Below are 12,030 nucleotides of genomic sequence, written 5' to 3'. Positions count from 1 at the left end.
AAAAAAAAAATAAATAATAATAAAAAAAACCACCCAAAACCGCCCCCCCAAACAAAACAAAACAAAACAAAACAAAACAAAACAAAAAAAACAAAAACAAAAAAAAAATCCCCCAAATTTTTATTCGAGGGGAGTTTTGGAAAGAAAAAAAGAAAAAAAATTCCCAAAATTTCAGAGCTTCGCTGGGAATTTTGGGGTTAAATTCCTTTTTTTTTTTTTTTTTTTTTTTTCCCAGCCAGAGCCATTTTACCTTTGGCTGGGAAGGAGGAGGAGACAAGCAAAAAAAAAAAAAAATAATAATAAAAAAAATCAATTTTTTTTTCCTTTTCCCAGAGAAGATCGGGAAAGATTTTGGGAAAAAAAAATCCCAAATCCTAAAAAATTCTCCCCAAATCCCTTAAAAAATGAGGATTTTTGGGGGCAGCAAGAGAAACCCCCCCCGAGTTCTTGGGGAAGGGGGTTGGGGGATGGATTGGAAACGTCATTTCCCAGGAAAATCTGGGGCGGGAACAGCGCCAGGAAAAAAAAAAAAAGGAATTTTTTTATTATTTTTTGGGAATTCCAGCCGGGATTCCTCGTGGGTGTGTCTGTCCCTACGCTCTGTAGAGACACAACTCGGTTTGGGATAGAAATATATTTATTTTTTTAACGTTTTGTATTTTATTTATGTAGCAGTGGGCAGGGCACAGGAGGTGCTTCCCGCATAAACTGATTTTTAATCCCAAATAAATTACTTTTTATCCCAAATAAACTCATTTTATTCCCAAACAAACTCATTTTATTCCCAAATAAACTCGGTTTTTTCCCAAATAAACTCATTTTATCTCAAATTCCAGGCATTGACCCCTTTCACCTCCCCTTATCAATGCCCAGCTCACTCTTTTTGGGGATTTTTTACTCTTTTAGGGAATTTTTTAGGCCTGGAAATGGGAACAGACAAGGATTGGGATGTTCCAGATCCCAGTGAGGGATCCCTGGTGAGGAATTTTTTTTGGGAATGAGCTCGGCCAGAAAACCTGGAAGTGTCTGTGTTGGAATGTTGGGACATTGGAATGTTGGAATGTTGAGATATTTGGATATTGGAATATTGGCATGTCTGAATATCCCTGTATAAGAATATTTGGTTATTCAAATATCTCAATATCCCAATATCTCAATATCTGAATATCTCAATATTGGAATATGTGAATATCCAAAAATCCCAATATGTGAATATCTGAATATCCCAATATTTCAATATCCCAATATCTGAATATCAGAATATCAGAATATCCCAATATCTGAATATCCCAATATTTCAATATCCCAATATCTGAATATCAGAATATCAGAATATCCCAATATCTGAATATCCCAATATTTCAATATCCCAATATCTGAATATCTGAATATCCCAATATTGGAATAAGTGAATATCCCAATATCGGAATATCAGAATATCCCACTATTCCAATATCCCAATATCTGAATATCCCAATATCTGAATATCCCAATATTTCAATATCCCAATATCTGAATATCAGAATATCCAAATATCCCAATATCAGAATATCTGAATATCCCAATATCCCAATATCCCAATATTGGAATATGTGAATATCCAAATATCCCAATATGAGAATATCTGAATATCCCGATATCCCAATATTTCAATATCCCAATATTTCAATATCCCAATATCAGAATATCCAAATATCCCAATATTTCAATATCCCAATATTGTGAATATCCAAATATCCCAATACCAGAATATCTCAATATTCCAATATCCCAATATTGGAATATGTGAATATCCAAATATCCCAATATGAGAATATCTGAATATCCCGATATCCCAATATTTCAATATCCCAATATTTCAATATCCCAATATCAGAATATCAGAATATCTCAATATTAGAATATGTGAATATCCCAATATCAGAATATCCAAATATCCCAATATTTCAATATCCCAATATCTGAATATCAGAATATCCCAATATTGTGAATATCCAAATATCCCAATACCAGAATATCTCAATATTCCAATATCCCAATATTGGAATATGTGAATATCCAAAAATCCCAATATCCGAATATGTGAATATCTGAATATCCCAATATTTCAATATCCCAATACCAGAATATCAGAATATCTCAATATTAGTGTCCTGGATTTGTGAGATAAGAATGTATTCTATTTGCCATCTGTTGGAGGTGGGGGGCAGTTATCTTATCTCTTCCAAGAACAATGTCTCCCTCCGGGGAGATGTCTCCTGCTAATGGGCCATTAAGTGACTCACTGCATGACTGATAAGGTACATCATCCCATTGTGAGATGCTCCACCCAGAAGGAGGAACCAAGCATTCCTACCTGCATAAAATAAGCTTGGTCTAAGCCATCGGCCCAGTTTTTCTTCACTGGATTCCCAGAGGAGCAGCCATCTTCGCTGGATTCCCAGAGAAGCAGCTTCTTCCCTGCTGGATTCCCAGAGGAGGACCAGGCCCATCTACTCTATCACCAGACCTTCACAGAGAACTATACCCTTCTACAGGATCTCTGCTTCAGCAGCATTTCATCTGCCACTGCAGGAGGCACAGCCACCATCCAACTGGACTTTTACCAACACCCTGACTCCTCAGGGTGTCAGGTTTTCTGACTGTATCAGTAGTTTTGTTTGTACTAATTACATTTGTTGTTCTTTTTTTTCTATTTTAGTTTTTTCTAGTAAATAACTATTATTCCCATTCCCATACCTTTGCCTGAGAGCTGTGGTAATTCGGAGGGAGGGAGGGGGTTTACCTTTCCCACTTCACAGGAGGCTTTTGCCTTCCTTTACAGACTCCTGTCTTTTCAAACTAAGACAGATCTTGGCGCCCAACGTGGGGCACGAGGGCATTGAAAGGAAAAAGGGAATAATAGTTCTTAAGTAATCTAATTGTGTGTACTGATATAGAAACATCTTTGAGTGTCACCATGTGGTCTAGCTTACCTTGGTTTGGGTGGCACGTGATCGTGGCTGTATTTCTCCCATTTGCAGGCCCTTATCTAGATATGGGTCCTATAACTAAGGCTACTGTGGCTGTTATCCAGTTTGGCTTATGGGTTAATAAGGTGAGGAATTCATGGATCTTTAACTTCCTCTGGAAGGCAGGTACATGGATTCAGAGCTATCATACACTAACTGTGTGTTTTTGGGGTTACCTTAATAATGGTACCTATTGTGAAGAAATGACACCAGGGGAGATTTTCTCCCAACCTTTTAACCATCTTTTTGGGTCTGCTCCACCAGTTTTTGAAGGGTTAAGATCCACTCTGAATGCTAATGATGTCATACAATGGGTGGTGTTGTTGATATGCCTGTTATATTTAGCACTCAGAGATAAGGGAAGATTAACATGGAGAACTACCCTGACACCTGCCCCAGAGACTAGAGATGCTGCTGTTCCAGAGCCTGACCCTGCCCCACAGTCTGTCTCAGAAATGAACCACCCAGATTGGGTGGGGGTTCTGGTTAAGGAGATACGTGAGATGAGTCAGATGCTGAAGGAGTGCATTTCCCCAGCTATTGAGAAACTCTCACTTTGCCTTCAAGAGGGACAGCCAAATAGTACAGCAGTGGAACCCACAGGTGTTACAACTGTCCAGGGTCCAGCCGAACCACAAAGGCAGTCACAGCCAGCAGCAGTTGCCCCGGTAGAAACAAGGAGGTCTAAGATGAAAGCTGAGCACCCAGATAAGGATAGGAATGGAGGAACCTCACAACCCACAGGGGAGCCAGAGGTTGCAATCATCACCGAGTCCCTGAGGTACGAAAGTCTCCGTAACCTGCACAAAGACATTGTGCGACGGGGACGTGAGGCTTATACTACCTGGTTACTCCGGGTCTGGGATCTTATGGGTACAGGCGTGCAGCTGGATGGTGGTGAGGCAAGGAACTTGGGACCCTTGACCCAGGACTCAGGTATGAATCAGATTTTTGTAAGGGAGCCAAGGTCTCTTTCTCTCTGGGAGCGGCTTTTAATGAGTGTCAGAGAGAGGTTTGTCCACAGGGAAAGAATGCAGGAGCACCACCATAGGATGCGCTGGAAGACCCTTGAGGAAGGGATCCAACAGCTGAGGGAAGTAGCAATATTGGAGGTACTCTTCGGGAGGGATGGACAGCATGACAATGACCCCGACAAAGTCAGGTGCACAGGGCAAATGCTGTGGAGCCTAGCAAACCTTGGGCCATCTCAATACACCACTTTTATTGCAACAATTGATGCAGATACTAACCGAGAGACCGTGGGTTCTGTTGCCAACAAGCTGAGGAATTATGAGAGCATGATCAATGGCCCAATGCAGGCTCATATCTCAGCTGTGATTAAGGAGTTCAAAGAGGAGATGAGGGAGATGAGGGAGGAGATGAAGAAAGTTAATGCAGCCCCTGTGCGAGTTACAGGCCCCAAATTCAGTGCCCAACATTCCCCAGCTAGAGACAGAGGGTACACCCCAAGGGCCAATTTGTGGTTCTTCCTGCGTGACCATGGGGAAGACATGGGTAGGTGGGATGGGAAACCCACTTCTGTCCTGGCAGCACGGGTGCGTCAGCTCAAAGAGGGAAACTCTAACCGAGGAACTTCCACCAAGGTGAAGGTAGCCTCGACCTCCCATGACCGAGCTGCCGGGTATGATGTGTCAGATCCCCTTGAAGGAACCTCTAGTATGTATGCCCAGGAAGGGAATAATAACCAGTGTTAGAGGTGCCCTGTCTCTAGCCAGGGAGAGGCACGGGAAAACCGGATCTTCTGGACAGTGTGGATCCGATGGCCTGGCACATCAGAGCCACAAAAATATGATGCTTTAGTTGATACTGGTGCGCAGTGTACTTTAATACCATCGGGACAGGTGGGGGCAGAGGCTGTTTCCATTGCTGGTGTGACAGGGGGATCTCAGCAACTGACCCTGGTGGAGGCCGAGGTGAGCCTGACCGGGAAGGAGTGGAAGAAACATTCTATTGTGACCGGCCCAGATGCTCCATGTATTCTAGGCATAGACTTTCTCCGGAACGGCTATTACAAAGACCCAAAGGGACTCAGGTGGGCTTTTGGAATAGCTGCTGTAGAGGCAGAGAACATTAAGCAGTTGAACACCTTGCCTGGATTATCAGAGAACCCGTCTGCAGTAGGACTCCTGAGGGTGGAAGAGCAACGTGTGCCAATTGCGACCTCGACAGTGCACCGCCGGCAATATCGGACAGATCGAGATGCTGTGATCCCCATCCACCGGATGATTCGTGAGCTGGAGAGCCAAGGGGTGGTCAGCAAAACTCACTCACCCTTCAACAGCCCCATCTGGCCTGTGCGCAAATCCGACAGAGAATGGAGATTGACTGTGGACTACCGTGGCTTGAATGAAGTGACTCCACCGCTGAGCGCTGCCGTGCCGGACATGCTGGAACTCCAGTACGAGCTGGAGTCCAAAGCAGCAAAGTGGTATGCCACTATTGACATTGCTAACGCGTTTTTCTCCATTCCTCTGGCAGCAGAATGCAGGCCTCAGTTTGCTTTCACGTGGAGAGGTGTGCAGTACACCTGGAACCGACTGCCCCAGGGGTGGAAGCACAGCCCCACCATCTGCCATGGACTGATCCAGACTGCACTGGAAAAGGGTGAGGCTCCAGAACACCTGCAATACATCGATGACATCATTGTGTGGGGGAGCACAGTGGCAGAGGTGTTTGAGAAAGGAGAAAAAATCATCCAGATTCTCCTGAAAGCCGGTTTCGCCATTAAGAAGAGCAAAGTCAAAAGACCTGCCCGAGAGATCCAGTTCCTTGGAGTGAAATGGCAAGATGGACGCCGCCAGATTCCCACTGAGGTCATCAACAAGATCACGGCGATGTCTCCACCGACCAGCAAAAAGGAAACACAAGCTTTCCTGGGTGCCATAGGATTTTGGAGAATGCACATTCCCGAGTATAGCCAGATTGTGAGCCCTCTCTACCTGGTTACCCGCAAGAAGCACGATTTCCACTGGGGCCCTGAACAGCAGCAAGCCTTCACCCAGATCAAGCAGGAGATTGCTCATGCGGTAGCCCTTGGCCCAGTCAGGACGGGACCAGAGGTGAAGAACGTGCTCTACTCTGCAGCCGGGAACAATGGCTTGTCCTGGAGCCTTTGGCAGAAGGTGCCTGGTGAGACTCGAGGCCGACCCTTGGGATTCTGGAGCCGAGGTTACAGAGGGTCCGAAGCCAACTACACCCCAACAGAGAAAGAAATCTTGGCTGCCTATGAAGGAGTTCAAGCCGCCTCGGAGGTGATTGGCACGGAAGCACAACTCCTCCTGGCACCCCGACTCCCGGTGCTGGGCTGGATGTTCAAAGGAAAGGTTCCCACTACCCACCATGCCACTGATGCTACATGGAGCAAATGGATTGCCCTTATCACCCAGCGTGCCCGTATTGGAAATCCAAATCACCCTGGGATTTTGGAGATAATTACGAACTGGCCGGAAGGTGAAAACTTCGGTCTCACTGATGATGAGGAACAAGAACAAGTGACAAGGGCTGAAGAAGCGCCACCATATAACCAACTACCAGCAGAGGAAACATGCTACGCTCTTTTCACTGACGGTTCTTGTCGCATCGTAGGGATAAACCGAAAGTGGAAAGCAGCCGTATGGAGCCCCACACGACAGGTTGCACAGGCTACCGAAGGAGAAGGTGGATCGAGCCAACTCGCTGAGCTCAAGGCTGTTCAGCTGGCCCTGGACATTGCTGAAAGGGAGAAGTGGCCAAGGCTCTATCTTTACACCGATTCGTGGATGGTAGCCAATGCTCTGTGGGGGTGGCTGGGAAGGTGAAGAAAGGCCAACTGGCAGCGCAGAGGAAAACCCATCTGGGCTGCTGATATATGGAAAGACATTGCCTCTCGGGTGGAGAAACTAACAGTGAAAGTCCGTCATGTAGATGCCCATGTCCCCAAAAGTCAGGCTGATGAGGAGCACCGAAACAACGAGCAAGTAGATCAGGCAGCAAGAATAGAGGTGTCAAAGATAGACCTAGATTGGCACCATAAGGGGGAGTTGTTCCTGGCTCGATGGGCCCATGATGCGTCAGGTCATCAGGGCAGAGATGCCACCTACAAGTGGGCACGAGACCGAGGGGTGGACCTAACCATGGACAGCATTTCTCAGGTTATCCATGACTGTGAGACGTGTGCTGCCATCAAACAGGCCAAGCGGGTGAAGCCCCTATGGTATGGTGGACGGTGGTCCAAGTACAAGTATGGGGAGGCCTGGCAGATAGACTACATCACACTGCCCCAGACACGCCAAGGCAAGCGCTACGTGCTGACCATGGTGGAAGCCACCACTGGATGGCTGGAGACCTACCCTGTGCCTCATGCCACCGCCCGGAACACCATCTTAGGCCTGGAAAAGCAAGTCCTGTGGAGACATGGCACCCCTGAGAGAATAGAGTCAGACAACGGAACCCATTTCAAGAACGGCCTTATCAACACCTGGGCCAGAGAACATGGTATCGAATGGATATATCATATTCCCTATCATGCTCCAGCTGCCGGCAAAGTTGAACGGTGCAACGGACTCCTTAAGACCACCCTGAAGGCACTTGGTGGTGGAACTTTTAGAAACTGGGAAATGAACCTGGCAAAAGCAACCTGGATGGTCAACACCCGAGGGTCCATCAATCGAGCTGGTCCTGCCCAGTCTGAACCCATGCACACAGTAGATGGAGATAAAGTCCCTGTGGTACATATGAAAGGTATTTTAGGAAAAACTGTTTGGATTAATCCCACCTCAGGCAAAGACAAACCCATCCGTGGGATTGTTTTTGCTCAAAGACCTGGTTATACTTGGTGGGTAATGCAGAAAGATGGAGAAACCCGTTGTGTACCACAAGGAAACCTAGTCTTAAGTGAGAAATGGGTGTAAGATTTCATTGTGATGCAGATGGAAATAGAATAAGGGGTGGATAATGTCCTGGATTTGTGAGATAAGAATGTATTCTATTTGCCATCTGTTGGAGGTGGGGGGCAGTTATCTTATCTCTTCCAAGAACAATGTCTCCCTCCGGGGAGATGTCTCCTGCTAATGGGCCATTAAGTGACTCACTGCATGACTGATAAGGTACATCATCCCATTGTGAGATGCTCCACCCAGAAGGAGGAACCAAGCATTCCTACCTGCATAAAATAAGCTTGGTCTAAGCCATCGGCCCAGTTTTTCTTCACTGGATTCCCAGAGGAGCAGCCATCTTCGCTGGATTCCCAGAGAAGCAGCTTCTTCCCTGCTGGATTCCCAGAGGAGGACCAGGCCCATCTACTCTATCACCAGACCTTCACAGAGAACTATACCCTTCTACAGGATCTCTGCTTCAGCAGCATTTCATCTGCCACTGCAGGAGGCACAGCCACCATCCAACTGGACTTTTACCAACACCCTGACTCCTCAGGGTGTCAGGTTTTCTGACTGTATCAGTAGTTTTGTTTGTACTAATTACATTTGTTGTTCTTTTTTTTCTATTTTAGTTTTTTCTAGTAAATAACTATTATTCCCATTCCCATACCTTTGCCTGAGAGCTGTGGTAATTCGGAGGGAGGGAGGGGGTTTACCTTTCCCACTTCACAGGAGGCTTTTGCCTTCCTTTACAGACTCCTGTCTTTTCAAACTAAGGCAATTAGAATATGTGAATATCCCAATATCAGAATATCCCAATATTCCAATATCCCAATATCAGAATATCCCAATATCCCAATACTAGAATATGTGAATATCCGAATATCCCAATATCAGAATATCCCAATATCAGAATATCTGAATATGGCAATATTGGAATATCTCAATATCTGAATACCTGAACATGGGAATATTAGAATATCCAAATGTCCAAACATCTGAATATGGGAATATTGGAATATCTCAATATCCTAATATTGGAATATGTGAATTATCCAAATATCCCAATATGCCAGTATTTGAATATCTGAACATCCCAATATCTGAATGGGCAAATATCTCAATATCAGAATATGGAAATATCTCAATATCTGAATACCAGAATATTGAAATATCAGAATATCTAAATGCCTAAATATCTGAATATCTGAATGTCTTAATATGCAAATATCCAAATATCTGAATATGCAAATATCTGAATATCTGTATATTGGATTATCTGAATATCCTAATACCCCAGTATCAGAATATTAGATTACCCAAATATCCTGATCTCCAAATATCTGAATATTCCAATATTTGGGTTTATTTCTGCATTTAATTGGTGTGTGCATCTGGGAATTTGTGCACGTCTACATTTATATATTTCCATATCTACAAGCTTTTATATTTCTATATTAATTTTTTGTTTATTTTTATTTTGATTTTTATTTTAAAAATATTTTTATATTTATGTAATTTATTTTACAGGTACATCTATATATTGTTTTTTATATATATTATTAGAGTTTTTATATATTAATTAAATTTTATATATATATTTCTGTATTTCTCTAGTCACACATTCCCAATCCCTGGTTCCCATGGGGGAATTCCCAACCCTCCCACGTCACAGGAAAACACCCGGAGTATTCCCAGGATAATCCTCACCTGGGAAATCCCTCCCTCGGACATTTGGATCCCGGGAAAGAGGAAATTTATGGAGTTTCCCCCAAATCTGGAGGTGCTTTGAGTGGAGGATTCCCTTCCCAAGGTGGGAATGGGATAAAAGAGAGGGGGGGAATTCCCAGGGGGGACAATTCCCATAAAATCATTCCTGGGGTGGATTTTCCTGGCAGGGACGAGCAGGGACATGAGGAGGAGGAGGAAGATCTGGGAGTTGTGTGGGATTTGGGAAGGGATGGGATGGGATAGGATGGGATGGATGGGATCTATGGGGTGAGATCCATGGGGTGGGATCCATGGAATGAGATCCATGGAATGGGATGGGATCCATGGGGTGGGATCCATGGGATTCATGGGATGGGACTGATGGGATGGGATCCAAAGGATGGGATTGATGGGATGGGATGGGATCCGTGGGATGGGACAGAATGGATGGGATGAATCCATGGGATGGGATCTCTGGATCCATGGGATGGATGGGATTGATGGGATGGGATGGAATCCATGGGATGGGATGGGATGGGATGGAATTCATGGGATGGGATCTCTGGGATCCATGGGATGGATAAGATTGATGGGATCCATGGGATGGGATGGGATGGAATGGATGGGATGGGGTGGAATGGAATCCATGGGATGGGATCCATGAGATCTCTGGGATCCATGAGACGGATGGGATGGGATTGGTGGGATTGGATGGGATGGGCTCCATGGGATCCACGGGATGGGATCCATGGGATGGGATGGAATCCGTGGGGTGGGATCCATGAGGTGGGATGGGGTCCATGGGATTTATGGAATCCATGGGACAGGATGGGATGGGATGCGATGGGGTGAGATCCATGGGATCCATGGGATGGGATTGATGGGATGGGATGGCGTGGGATGGGATGGAATCCATGGGATTCATGGAATCCATGGGACAGGATGGGATGGATGGGATGGGATGAGATGGGATGGAATCCATGGGATAGAATCCATGGGATGGGATGGGGTGGGATCCATGGGATCCATGGATTTGGGATCCACGGGATGGGAAAGAGGGATCAGCTCCACTCCCCCCTCCTGCAGATCCCACAGGCTCCCGCTGGGAATTCCCACGGGATTTTCCCTCCTTTCTCTCTAGGCCTGGTGCCAGGACACCAAAACCGGGAATAAATCCCAAAAAGATTTATGGAGAACGTTGGGGAAGAGGCTTTGGGGGCTGCAAAATTCCACAAATATCCCAAATCCATCATTCCTGCAGGGATCAGGGAAAGTGGGATTTGTGTGGAAAATGGGAATCGGCACCAAAACACGGGAAAAGCCGAGGTGAGGGAATTCCCAGAGCAACAGGAAATGGAGAATGTGTTGGATTTGCCAGGAAAAAAAAAATAAAAATGGGATTATAAATTAATTAATCCTATTCCCATCACAGAGAATGGTTTTATCCACTCCCTTTCCTTGTGGGAAGAAAAAAAAATTGTGATAAATTAGAAAAATTTGTGGAAAACCAGAAAGATTTGGGATAAAACAGAAAGACTTGAGATAAATTTAAAAATAAATTTTAACCCCTTCCTCAGAGTATTTTGAAACCGTGGCGACTGTGGGGTTACGAAACCCTAAAATAGTGGAAAAAAGTGGAAAAAAAATCAATTTTTTTTAGTTTTTTTTTTTTTTTTTTAACCTTTTCCCAAATATTTCGCCCGCCCAGTGGTGATTGAGGAGGGTTTTTTTGGGATAATGAATGGATTCTCCCAATTCCAGGGATTTTCCAGGGGATTGAGCAGCTGCTCGTTGACCCTCGATGACCCCACTGACCCCAAAGAGACCCCCGGCCCCTCCCCGGAGGGCTCAGAAATGCAAAGTTGGAGTTTTTTTGGAATTTTGGGAATTTGAGCAGGGAAAGGAATGAGGGGGAAGGGTTTTCGTGATGCAAAAAGGGAATTTTTTGGGGGGGAATTAAAAAAAAAAAAAAGGGAAAAATCCCATTATAGAGAGACTCGGCCCTAAAAGGATTTTGGCTTTTTTTGGGATGGACAGGGAGGGAAAACTTGGGAAGATTTTAATCCTAAAAAATCGATGGATTGGGGGTAAAATAAAAAAAAAAATAAAAAAAAAAAAAAAAAAAAAAAAAAAAAAAAAAAAAAGGGAGAAGCTCTGCCTGGGAATGCTCAGGGAGCAGAAATTCATCCCAAATTTATGGGATTTGCCTGAATTCCCCATTCTCCTTTTGGGAGAAAATGTGGGAATCCTGGGGGAAAATCCCTCTTTTTGGGGAAAAATGGGAATTTCTGTGGAAAAGTCCCCACATTTTTGGAAAAAAACATGGGAATCCTGTGGAAAAGTCAGTCTTTTTGGAGAAAAATATGGGAATATTGTGGAAAATCAATTTTTTGGGGGGGAAAAAATATGGAAATCCTGTTGAAAAGTCAATCTTT

General features: G+C 44.6%; 1 long non-coding RNA gene across 1 annotated transcript; it reads left to right on the top strand.

Annotated features, from left to right (window-relative positions):
* The first annotated feature begins 9,262 nt into the window (after nucleotides 1-9,262).
* LOC310918753 lies at nucleotides 9,263-11,575 on the top strand. The gene is made up of 2 exons (XR_014591744.1): nucleotides 9,263-9,698; nucleotides 10,857-11,575. It is a non-coding gene; the product is annotated as an uncharacterized lncRNA (long non-coding RNA).
* Nucleotides 11,576-12,030: the final 455 nt, after the last annotated feature.

The sequence above is a fragment of the Zosterops lateralis genome (assembly GCF_965231275.1).
Source record: "Zosterops lateralis genome assembly, chromosome: 24".
Lineage (NCBI taxonomy): Eukaryota > Metazoa > Chordata > Aves > Passeriformes > Zosteropidae > Zosterops > Zosterops lateralis.
The sequence above is the reverse complement of the archived record's forward strand: the minus strand, read 5'-3'. Positions and strand labels throughout refer to the sequence as shown.